Source organism: Asparagus officinalis, chromosome 2 (genome assembly GCF_001876935.1).
Source record: "Asparagus officinalis chromosome 2, Aspof.V1, whole genome shotgun sequence".
Classification (NCBI taxonomy): Eukaryota; Viridiplantae; Streptophyta; class Magnoliopsida; order Asparagales; family Asparagaceae; genus Asparagus; species Asparagus officinalis.
Genome location: NC_033795.1, coordinates 59,735,635 through 59,748,539, shown reverse-complemented (window position 1 = coordinate 59,748,539; position 12,905 = coordinate 59,735,635). Strand labels below are relative to the sequence as shown.

Below are 12,905 nucleotides of genomic sequence, written 5' to 3'. Positions count from 1 at the left end.
TGTGCTTGTAGACGACATATGAAAACTTCAGATACAGATATGATGGAAGATTGAAAAATCCTTACAATCGTGGCTTTGTACTTAATGTGAAAGAGATATTCTTTTCAAAAATTCCAAAGTCTCAGAATCACTTCAGGGCTAAGGTGAAAGCAGAAGTCCCTACCTTTACCTCTTCTCAATCATTAGCGAGATCAGTGAGCCCAGACAATGCAAAAACAAGCTTTGAATTGGATGGGAAAAGACAGCCGGTGGCTGCTGAGGATTTCGATGATATACATAGCCAGATTGAGAGTATAAGCGGTAGTCGGTTAGAGCGCGGCGGTCACAGAAGCAGCTGGGAAATAACTCAAGATATAGAGGCTATATCAGCTGAGTTTGGAATGGAGCATGGATCAACTGAGAGAGAGAAGATCCATGGAAATTTTTAGAATGTTGTAAAGAGCACCTTATTTGTTGTCGAAGTGATGTTGTCTGATCTGGCGAACTGGAAATCTGAAGGACTGGGGGACTGGGTGTTCGTGTTAAGGTTTTAAGTTGGGGTCGTATTGTACACAAGTAGTTTTTTTGAATGCAGATGAAGGAATTGTAAATTCTAGGATTGCTGATCTTAGGGATACTTTGTACTTAACTGTGTTTTGTTAATTGTCTTAAGTTGATGACCAGTGGAAGTAACAGGATGTTCACTGTGAATGTTGGTTTCGTAATCTAAGCTCAAAGTTGTGAAGGGATTTTACCTCAGGTATAGTATGCGCACCATGGCACTAATTCATAAGGTTATTTATTTACGTTAGTGTTATCTGAGACTAGGCATGCTATAATTGGTTAGCATTTTGTAAATCACCAGTAACTGCTAATTCTCTATGTAAGGCTAAATTCGGTAACTTCATATCGTAAGTGTGTTACGATATATGTCGAAACACAAGTATTCATCTCAGATATTGTATGTCCAAGTATGAACCTAAAAACACCTTTATTCTTTCAGATATATCCCTTCGAATCTTGTTTACTTGGTACACTCGTCTGAATACTCTATGCAACACCTTGAGATCCATAATTTTCTTATAGAACCTCCAGAATGACTGAATCAAGAAGAGTTCGGTGCTTTAGTTATTTTTGGGAATGGAAGACTTAATGATCTCAAGGGTTACATAACATACTGAAGACGGGGAGTGTACTAAAACATGCAAGATTTGCAAGGGCATATCTCTTGAGAACAAAAGAGTAAGAAAAGAAATCAGTAGAAAATTAAGCACATTACAGCAGTGCCATGTTCTAAGCTTTGCATATTTGCTACACTGAAGTAAACAAAGAAAATAAAGAACTCAAAGGAGGAGGGAGGATGCAAGCAACAAAAATCCATAAGGGCAAAATCTTTGCAGATTTTCCGAAGAGGCAACAACATGCTTGAAGAGACTTGAGTAGGTAACAGAAATACATGTTAATGTACTGTTCCAAAGGAATTATCAAAGACATATTTTTTTTTAGTTACCAATCAATTCAAATGGTGAAGTTACTTCTTCTACATAATCAAATGTATTAAGCACGAAAGTTCAACTGTTTCAGCTTCAACTTACTTGCATATCATGAAGGATTCAAATCTACAACTTGTTAAGGAACCAGGACAGCAAAGGCCTCTAGGATCTCTGACCCTCAAGGCTTCAACTCAGATTTCACATCTGGGTATGAGAGCCTTTGAGGGAGAGAGATCCCAAAGGGCCATGCCTTCTTCAATTTCTAGCTCGATTTCATTTCTCGATTATTGGCTTAAGTGATGATCGAATTTGTAGGGATATTTATAGCGGGCAATGGATTTTGGAACTTGTAACCATATTCGATTACGGTATAAAACAAAACGCCAGGAGACTCTTTACACGCAACCGATTTCGACACAAGTCAACTTTAACGAAGATTAGCCGTTCCTGATGTAAATTAAACGAAGTTAACTTTAACGAAGGATTTTCCAAAAATTTTGTATTTGGAGAAAATTTAGCTACAGTTTGTTGTGACTCGAAAGGTTAGCTTTTGCCATGCAAATTTTGATTTATTTTCCTCTCACTAGCATCTTTAGACTTTCTTCCACAAAAAACCAACTCAAATTTGAGGTAGATATGGAGCCTCTCAATTTTTATTTATTTATTTATTTTTTGGTGCTGACAGTCATACCTTGGGCTGTTATATAAATTGCAGTACCCATGAGGCTGATCGATCTTTAACATGCCAAGCACTAATAATGTGCACTGTTAATCAGGTTAAACCTGTTTCATTTATCAAATACCAGGAATAGCACAATAATTACGATAAATTGTCTAGACAGACAAACAAAGTTAAAATATTTTGTGTTCAGGCTGAACTGAGCTATTTCGACCTTTCTCCCAATGTTCCCTATTAAATCTTTGTCCAAGGGTCATGGCGCCTGAGATTTGGAGGGCATCCTCGTAGTCACTTCATCATAACCCAACACGGTAAGAGAGTACATTTGGACGTATTTAGTGACGTCCCATATGAAACTAAACCAGCCTCAGAAGTGGCGACCCGATCGTCTGTGACCCTATTTATAGTTACCCCCGGCCCAAGGGCCAGCCTGAATTTGCTGCCCCCTCAGAAAGCCAAGAACCAAAGAGCTAACAATACTTTGATTACCAGGAATGAACTGTTTAAAATTTCCAAAGGTTCGGGGCATCTTTGATACGCACCCATCTTTGGTTGTCTGAATATATTTCTCCTATCTCCTCGTTTTCTTCGTAGCAAACGAGATATATATGTGGAGGGAATGAGGAATCTCTATACGGATACAGAACAAAGTACGTAGTAGAAGATTATAGTTGGAGACATCTGCTTAATTAGTCCAAAATTATCGACGGGCGAATGACATAAGCGATAATCGGGAGGCACCATTGATGTTGTACTGGTAGAAACTAGAAGTCAGAATTATACATGGCGTAAATACGTTTATAAGCACGAATCTGTGGTTTTGATATAAAAATATATATGCGAACAAAACATACTTAACCAGTATTGAGTTTCGTCTCACACACTGGAGTGTCCAAGGTACTGATATATTAATTCCAAGGGTTTGGGACTTTTCTGATATGCACCTGCCAAGTGTTCTTTGGCCGATTAATCCAATTCTGTTCCTTTCTATTGTTGTCCGATATCGGAAAGAGTACTGCTTTTCTTCATTTTGTCCGTAGAAGACTAGAGATAGGAGATAAGGGGCACAATCTGTTGCTATGTAAAACAAAGCCCTAGAAGATTTAGAAGATTGCAGTTGGAGAAATCTACTCTATCATTAGCATGTTGAGAAGAGGGGGGCTCCGATAATGGGTAAGGATTTGATTTTCTTTTCTACGTTGTTATGTTTCTGAAGGAGATTGACCCTCTTTTTATAGGGGCTAAACCCACTATCTCCACCCCCCTCAGATCCGCCTCTTGAGAGATATTTTCTCAACAAACCCACGTTTCCACGCTCTTCTCAACAGAAAAAACGAATGTTGATTTGGTCATCCATGACCGAGTCAAGCTAACATCTCTCACTTGACCAAATCAACCAAGTGACATGTCTCCCACTATCCGTGAGATCAGATGTTTTTTCTTACAATTACTCCCACTATCCGTAAAGAGTAACTCTTATTTCATTATTCATAAAATTTTACTTGGACTTATTTATTCCTAAGTCCCATTAAACTTACATGTTTGATAAAAGATTCTACTGGTATTCTTTTTCTCAAAGGATCAACAATCATATCTGTAGTAGGGATATAAGTCATTTTGACTTCTCCCTTTTCTGCAATATCTCAAATATAATGGTACTAGATCTCAATATATTTTCGTTTGAAGCTACTCGCGCCACTATTGATTAAGCTAATTGCTGCTTGATTATCACAATAAATATCAATAGGTCCTTTTAACAAATTGAGATCAAGATTAATAAAAAATCGTCTTATCTAGACAACATGTATAGTTGCCATAGTGCAAGCTATATATTCAGCTTCTTGTGTATATCTAGCAACACACTCTTATTTCTTGCTACTCTAAGAAACAACTCCTCCTCCAAAGATGAATAAGTGTCCCGAAGTGGACTTTCCATCATCTTTATCACCTCCAAAATCAACATCGGAATAACTGATGAGTTCAAGCGAATCAGCTTGATAAACTAATCTATGAGTTAATGTACCTCTGATATACTTCATAATCCTTAGCGAATCAGCTTGATAAACTAATCTATGAGTTAATGTACCTCTGATATACTTCATAATCCTTTTAACAGCTTCCCAATGTGCTGGTCCTGAATCTATGAGTTAATGTACCTCTGATATACTTCATAATCCTTTTAACAGCTTCCCAATGTGCTGGTCCTAGATTACTTTGATATCGACTGACTAGACTCACAACATAAGCTATATCAGGTCTGGTACAAAGCATTGCATACATCAAGCTTCCAATTGCTTGAGCATAAGAAACATCTAATGGTTTCTGCCCCTCTTCAGGGCTTTGCTCTTTACATAATCTCTTTTCCATAACCAACGGAGTTGGTGCCAGATTGGAATTCTCCATTCCAAACATTTTAAGAACTGATCTTAAATATTTTTCTTGGTTTAAACTTAGCATTCTAGACTTTCTCCATTCCAAACATTTTAAGAACTGATCTTAAATATTTTTCTTGGTTTAAACTTAGCATTCTAGACTTTCTATCTCGAATTATATATTTTTCTTGGTTTAAACTTAGCATTCTAGACTTTCTATCTCGAATTATTTGAATTCTAAGAATATAGATGCATCTCCCATGTCTTTCATCTTAAACTTTTCGCTGAGATTTATCTTGATTTTATTTAATATTTCTATGTTATTTCCAGCGAGCAATATATCATCCACATATAAGGATAATATAGTAAATTTGCTCCCACTTTTCAAGACAGAGCAATATATCATCCACATATAAGGATAATATAGTAAATTTGCTCCCACTTTTCAAGACATATACATAATTATCTAATTTATTTTGAATAAAACTTTGCTCCCACTTTTCAAGACATATACATAATTATCTAATTTATTTTGAATAAAACCAAGTTTAGTGACTGTATCATGAAATTTGAGATATCATTATCTAGAAGATTGTTTTAAACCATATAGAGATTTTATTAATTTGTAAACTTTATGTTCCTGTCCTTTCACCTGAAAACCATCAGGTTGTTGTATATATATCGCTTCTTTCAACTCTCTGTTAAGGAATGTTGTTTAACATTCATTTGGAATAACTCCAAATCAAGATATGCAACAATAGCTAAAATAATTTTAATAGATGCAAATTTAGCTACAGGAGAATACGCCTCCAGAAAATCTATTCCTGCCTTCTGGTTATAACCCTTGGTAACTAACTATGCTTTGAATTTATCAATAGATCCATCAACACGATATTTCTTTTTGAGCACCCATTTGCATCCTATGGCTTTTCTATTTTCTGGTAGATCACATAACTCTCATACCTTATTCTTTTCTATAGAATCAAGTTCTTCTCTCATAGATTCTAGTCATAAAGCTGATTCATGCGATTTTATCTCATTAGAAAAGGTTAAGGGATCTTGTTCTTCTATATTTGTATCTACTGAGAAATAAGATGACTCACATTAATATAAATAGTAATCATCCATCCATAAAGGTTGTGTTCTTGGCCTTTTGTTGCCTACAACTAGTTGATTAGGTATATTATTTTCCATAGGTATTTCATTATTTTCAAGATTAGGTTCATTCATAATATCATGGTCATTAGTGGGAATAACGCTGTAATAATCATCATCTATTACAGTTAGAGGTTCTGTTTCCTCTCGAACTTGTTCCTCTTCATCTATATTCTCTAGAAATGTAGCATCTCTGTTTTCAATGACCCCTTTTTTTTATTGTAGAACTTATAACATTTTGACTTTTCTGAATATCCTATGAATCTACATTTTATTGTTTTAAAATCCAACTTATCTCTAAGTTGACATGGAATAAGAACATGGGCTATAGATCCCCACTTCCTGAGATGACTCAAATTAGGTTTCCTCTTATTTCATAATTCATAAGGTATAGATACAACTAATTTGGTGGGAATTCTATTTAATATATAGTTTGCAGTTAACAATGCTTCTCCCCAAAAGTTTTTAGAGAGACCAAAATGAGACAACATGCATCTAACTACATTTAACAATGTTCTGTTCTTTCTTTCAACAACATCATTCTGTTGTGGCGTATACGACATTGTTGTATGTATTTTAATTCTATGCTGGATATAATAACTTTTAAATTCTTTAGAATTATATTCTCTATCTCTATCAGTTCTCAAAATTTAGATTTTCAGTCTAAGTTGATTTCCAACTTTTGTCTTATATCTCTTAAAGCAATCAAAAAATTCTAATTTTCTGAATATAAGATAGACGTGTGCAAATTTGGAATAATCATTTATAAAAGTAATAAAATATTCTTTATTACTATGAGTTTTGACACTTAGAGGACCACAAATATCCGAGTGTATCAACTCTAAAAGTTTATTGGCTCTTTGTCCGCCAATAAAAGGTTTTCTAGTCATTTTACCAGTTAAACAATGTTCACATGGTGGCAATTGAACATTAGATAGTGCAGGAAGCAAGTTCATTCTGATAATTTCTTTAATTTTTGAAATACTAGCATGCCCTAGTCTAGAATGCCACAATTCAGACTCAGAAATATAACAGGACAAGTAGTTCAAATTTAAAATTTTATTATCAGAATTATTACAAACTACTGGAAGAATGCATAATTTATGCTCGGGCACATATTTTCCCATAGCATACACTTTATTATTCTTGCCTATAGAAACCCTATTATTATAGAACCTAACTACCAGTCCTTTCTTCATCAAGCTGGGAACAGAGATCAGATTACGCCGAATTCCTAGCGCATAGAACACATCTTTGAGGACAAGAATATTGTCATCAAGATCCAATCTATACGAACCAATACCTTCTACATCGAGATAGGTATTATTTCCCATATAGATTCTTTATTCTCCTTTCTTCAGCTCGGTGAATTCTATGACTCCATTCTTGTCCTTTACAATATGTCTAGTCGTACCATAGTCGATCCACCAACCATTGATATCCGTCATCACAACATTACATTCCGTCACATCGACGAATTATCTTTTGCTAGTACCCCCTTATTCTGGATGCTTATAGCCTCCCTTATTCTCCAGCTTTTCACCTTGCGGGAAGTTAGGCTTAAAATGCCCGAACTTTCCGTAATTATAACAGGCTCCACGGGGTACTTTCTTTCTCTTGAACTGATGTGACTTCGGTCCTCACGGTTGTGATTTACTAGGACCAGGGTTTTTATAGCTTCTAGCATTATGCCTCTGGCGGACATAGTTCATCTCTTGCTGTATCATATTTAGTTTTGGTTCTTTCCTACTGGTTATTAAGTCATGTTCTATCGTTAGGTGCATAGAAAAATTAGTGACGGACTTAATGGCAGGATTCATTCTTAATGTGGTGGCAGACACAACAAAAATGGTTGCCACTTGTATTCTTTCCGGGATTTCGGTCCCAGCAGTGGATAAGTCCTTAGTCATGATAATCATCTTGTTAATATGCTCTACGACATTGTCTCCCTATTGCATACGATAAAAATTATACTTATGCAAGAGTAGTTAGATGTTAACTTTCAAAGTACCCTAAAGGGGGGTGAATAGGGTTATTTCTAATCTTATTAGATATTAATACCCATTAAAACTAATTAACAAATATATCCTAGCAAGAATGATATATTACAAATATATATGCAAGGATATACAAATAACACAAGGGTAAATAATCTAAACTAGATAGTGAGCAATATAAACAACAAGCAATATACAAATACGATATAAGATATAAACATAAAAATAAGTGTGCCAATACAATCACAAACAAAGGATATGATCACGGAGTTCGGTCCCCACGACCTACGTCTCCGCTCCTCACCCCGAGGAGATCTTCACAATCACAACCGGGTTTTCTACACTCACCCGAATAACATTTATACCTCACACTCGGTTTTATAGCTCATCGAAAACTTTAATCACTCACAATGTAACTACACTAACTACCACCTCAAGTGTTGGTCTCTAGCCCGTGTCTCCCTCAAGTGTTAGGAATTATAACATCTCTCTAGGCATTACCACCTACCCCACTCCTCTTGGGACGACCCCGTCTCTCACCACACACTCCTCTTGGTGTACTAGTGTATTACAAAGTGAATCCTCACAATTAGGCTCTCTACAATAATTGGTTGTTCTCTAAACAAGGTGAGAACTCAACTAAGTACAACTCAATGTTACAAACTCTCATAACCCTAATTATACTATGTATGAAATACAATAAGCTCAAGTGGGTGTGTGTAATAATGAGATTCAATAAAACAAACTAAACTCAAATAAATCTAGCTTATGGAAGTTTAAAACAAACAAATAAATAACTAGATAAGAGTTTAGAAAAACTTCTCTATAGATCAAGAGAGAGAGGGAGAAGAGTTGGATGCTCAAACACAATTGATGATCTTCCTCAAGCTCTTGTGAAATTCTCTTCACAAACAAACTCTTAAAACACAAACTTAAACCAAACTTAAACACCCTTAAACTTATTTTTTAAAATTCTCTTGATTAGTTCAGAATGTTAGAGGGCAAGGGGTATATATAGGCTCATGAAACAACCCCAAAAACCGGTAAAAACCCAAGAAAAATCATAAAAAGACAAAATCTGGAAAACTAGCCGTTACAGCATCAGTCGACTAATGGCTTTCATCAGTCGACTGATGAGCTGACCGTTAGAGGTATTTTTCAGCTCATCAGTCGACTGACGACCTTATCAATCGACCGATGATCTACATCAGTTTACTGGTCAGTCGACCAAAACAAAACAGAAACTTGTTTACATTCTAGGCGATTTCTTCAGTCGACACATTAGTCGACTGATGTCATCAGGTCGACTTACCAGTCGACTGATAACAGGTTATCAGCCTGTTTTGAAACAGCAATCTGATTTTCAAACCTCTTTTAAAAATAGTAAATAAAATTAGAAAAATGTAAAACTTTGAGAAATGATTGTAAACATGATAATACACATGTTACAAAAATTGGTTTTCAAAAAGCACTTCCCATTTGAGAAATCTCTTTATTTTACAAAATGGTTCAAAACATGAAACTGAAACATACTTGTTTTGTCATTTTGACTAAACCATGTTTTGAAAACTTTATAAACTGATTATATAGACTTAATAAAAGATACAAACTATTGTTGTTAAGTCTATAAACTAAAAACTTAATATTATGCAAAAATGAGGTTTTGCATAATATGCATTTAACAAAAATGATAAATATGAAACATGTATATATATGTTAACAATAATATAGGTTTCATATTTATATAAACTTGTAAACTATAAAACCAAAACGTGTATGTGTGTGTATGATTGAGCTTAAAGTACCAACACACATAATATACGACCTAAACTATTTACCCAAGCAATGATCTTGATCTTCAATAAGCTCTTCTTGATCAACTTGCGGATGAAGCTTGAACTTTGATCTTCAACTTGAATTGCATGGCTTCACTCCACTATTCCACCAATCTCCATTGGATATGATCGTGAATGTTTGATTCCATCCATCCTCCAATGTATTATTTATCCAGAATAAATACAAAACACAAACACTAGACAAACAACATTAGATGTAAATTATTTGTAAATCATCATCAAAATAAAAGGACCCAACAAACTTCAGAGGCGGTGTCATATTTTTCTTTTATTGTATTCCACATGCTCGTGGAAGCCTTATAAGTTTTAAAAACTTTGATTAAGTTATCTTCCATGAACATGAGCATAAGGTTTTTCGCCTTTTTGTCTTTCGACTTCCACTGTTCAAACACTTTCTTTTCTTCAGGTATTGATTTATCAGTAAGGGTTGGAGTAGTGGTTTCGATTACATCATAAATGTTGTTATGAATAAGAGCATATCCTATTTTTCTATGTCACATATCATAATTACTATCATTAAATTTGTCAATTTTTCCTAGTTCTGATAGGACGAGTTTACTAGCCATTCGGTAAAGAACTAAAACTAAATTCAATTTTAAAATATGTGTAAGGTTGATATTTTAACAATTATACTAAAATAAAGTTAGATTAAAAAAATAAATTAATTAAATGAACATGATTCTTGTGAGTTGGGAAATGAAGCTCCAATTAAAGCGAGGTCGTCACTTAGCGGTGTTGATCGAAGAATCTGTTGTTGAAGTTTCAACGTCATTTCTTACTTGATTGGATATGATCAACTTGGAACAGCTGGGCTAGCAAACAGCACGACACTCAAGGCCCAACAAGAAGGCCCAATTTATGTTAATGCAGATGTATGCAAGGCTTTAAACTCACGTGTTTGATGGGAGTAGTCCTTGAAGATGTAGGTGTAGGCTAGGCTTTGGAATAACAATAAGCTGGATAGGCTATGTTGTAGGACCAAAAACAATAATAAGGGATGTAGGCTTTGAGAAAATTAAATAAGTTGCGACAAGACTTGACTAGAAGGCTACGTAACAAGTCTAGGGCCAGCTTTGGAGTAGGCTTGATGTAGGACTGAAAACAATAGGGATGTAGGCCGGCTAAAAAAAAATATTAAATGATACTTATTTGAAACAATACCCAGTAAACAATTGGTTGGATCTAGGATCATTAATGTGGAGCAGCTAGTAAACAACAGGCTGGATGTAGTAGCCGGTTATGAACATATGCTTCTTCTTCAACTGAACACTTCTTCTTCAACAGAGAGTGCTTCTTCTTAAAGGAGTTGGAGAGAGAGAGTCTTCTTTGTTGGGAAAATAATAGGATACCGAGATGATGAAGAACCTTCAGCTCTGATGCCAGTGATTGAATTCAAAGTAGAAGAAAGAACAGATTTTTGAGGGGGGCTCCGATAATGGGTAAGGATTTGATTTTCTTTTCAACGTTGTTATGTTTCTTTAAGGAGATTGACCCTCCTTTTATAGGGGGTAAACCCACTATCTCCACCCCGTTCAGATCCGTCCCTTGAGAGATATTCTCTCAATAAACCCACGTTTCCACGTTCTTCTCAACAGAGAAACGAACGTTGATTTGGTCATCCATGACCGAGTCAAGCTAACAATTATCATAAACAGTATTGGTTGTCGCTTTTATATTAAAATCCACTGGCAAGGTGCATGGAAGGCATTGCCAATTGTTATCTTAGGTACTAATATTTTGCTAGTTTATAAGAACAAATATTTTTGGTTTGTTGATAATAAGAACGTTTATTTAACTGATCTGTATATCTAATCAGCAAGTCATTTGCTTCTATTGTAGTCTTTTCTACTTAGGGCCTCACGTCGTGCCATGTTTTGTACATAATTTTTTTGTTTAAAATTTAAATTTTAGGGGGCTTGCCCCGCTTTCTGCATTGGCCCAAAAAAAAGGAAAAAAAGAAAAAAAAGAGAGTGGAAAGGATCTGATATTCATAATTATCAAGTTCTTGCCTGAGAAAGCTAAAGTACTAGATGTAACAACTTCCAACCATGTCAAGAATTTGAACGTGAAATATGACAAATGCTACATTTGAATGTCTGTATGATTTATAGGCATTATTTCACACAAATTGGTAATGTCACTGAAAAAATTCAATACCACAATCCAACTAGTATTTTGGTGCGCGTAATATAGATCATTAAAGAGCGTTGTTGGGATATATGGCCAAACGGTTCTCAGGTAAGCATTCCTCGAGCAATTTATATAGCTAAATTAATAATACAATAACAATAATAATATATCTCTATTTTGATAGGATCGTAAGAATATATCTAAGCTTTGACTTAGCATACAAAATAATAAAGATAAGAATATATTTGTAGATATATTCTTCTGATCTTTCCTAAAACAAAAAGTTGGACACAAGTGGAGTTAAGTGGAAACTAGACATTCTCATGATCTCTGATCTTTCCTAAAACAAAAAGTTGGACACAAGTGGAGTTAAGTGGAAACTAGACATTCTCATGATCTTATCTATGATTCTTATCAATTTCTTCGTTTTAAACACAGTAAGGATCACTATAAATACTTGTTGATAGATTATCATAGTACTACCCAATACACAGAGTCCTCGAATTTTCTTCAATGGCATAATATAAATTAGGGTGTTTGTTCCTTATCTCCCTCGAAGGCTTCCAATAGTTGGAGGACTTGGGGGAGGTAAAGGACTATCCCCTTATCTTAAAGAAACATATTTGAGTTTGTCTCATAGCATTGAGCCTGAAACAGGTATTGTCGAATTTTTAACCTTTATATCGATATCTAGTTTTTTTTTTCTAGCCATTAAGCATGCAGTATCCTTGTAATTGACTGCATTATTTGACTAATTGTCACATATAGTATAGTAAACTGATCATTTACATTATCCGTTTTAATTGTAATGGCACTCTTGTATGTTATTTTATTGAAATTCAGAAAGTTCGTTCAAAAAATGAGAACTTTGTTAAAGCAGAATTGACTATGTTCCTGTTGAACCAGATATGCTTATGTTTCTGAAAGAAGACCCTTATAACTGATTCTTTAAAAATCAAGATAAATGATTTTGAAATATTTTGTTTACTGCTGTGAACTTCAAGTACAATTCAACTATTTGAATGGAACTAAAAAATACAATGCACTTTATACAGTACTAGATCAATTCATCATCAATAACTGATCATGATACTGAAAACACTTCTTCATCCGATAAAATCCTGTATCGAAACAATGGAAGCAAAAGACATCTTTTCTAACATTATCACTTATAAGAACCTAAGAAAAAGTAGAAGATTTTTAACTAGAACTCCCACATTTGCGGCTCAACAATTGCCTTTGGT

The 12,905-nt window shown here is 34.8% G+C and overlaps 1 pseudogene; it reads left to right on the top strand.

Annotated features, from left to right (window-relative positions):
• Window positions 1-738, top strand: part of LOC109831521 — a 20,671-nt pseudogene extending 19,933 nt beyond the window's left edge.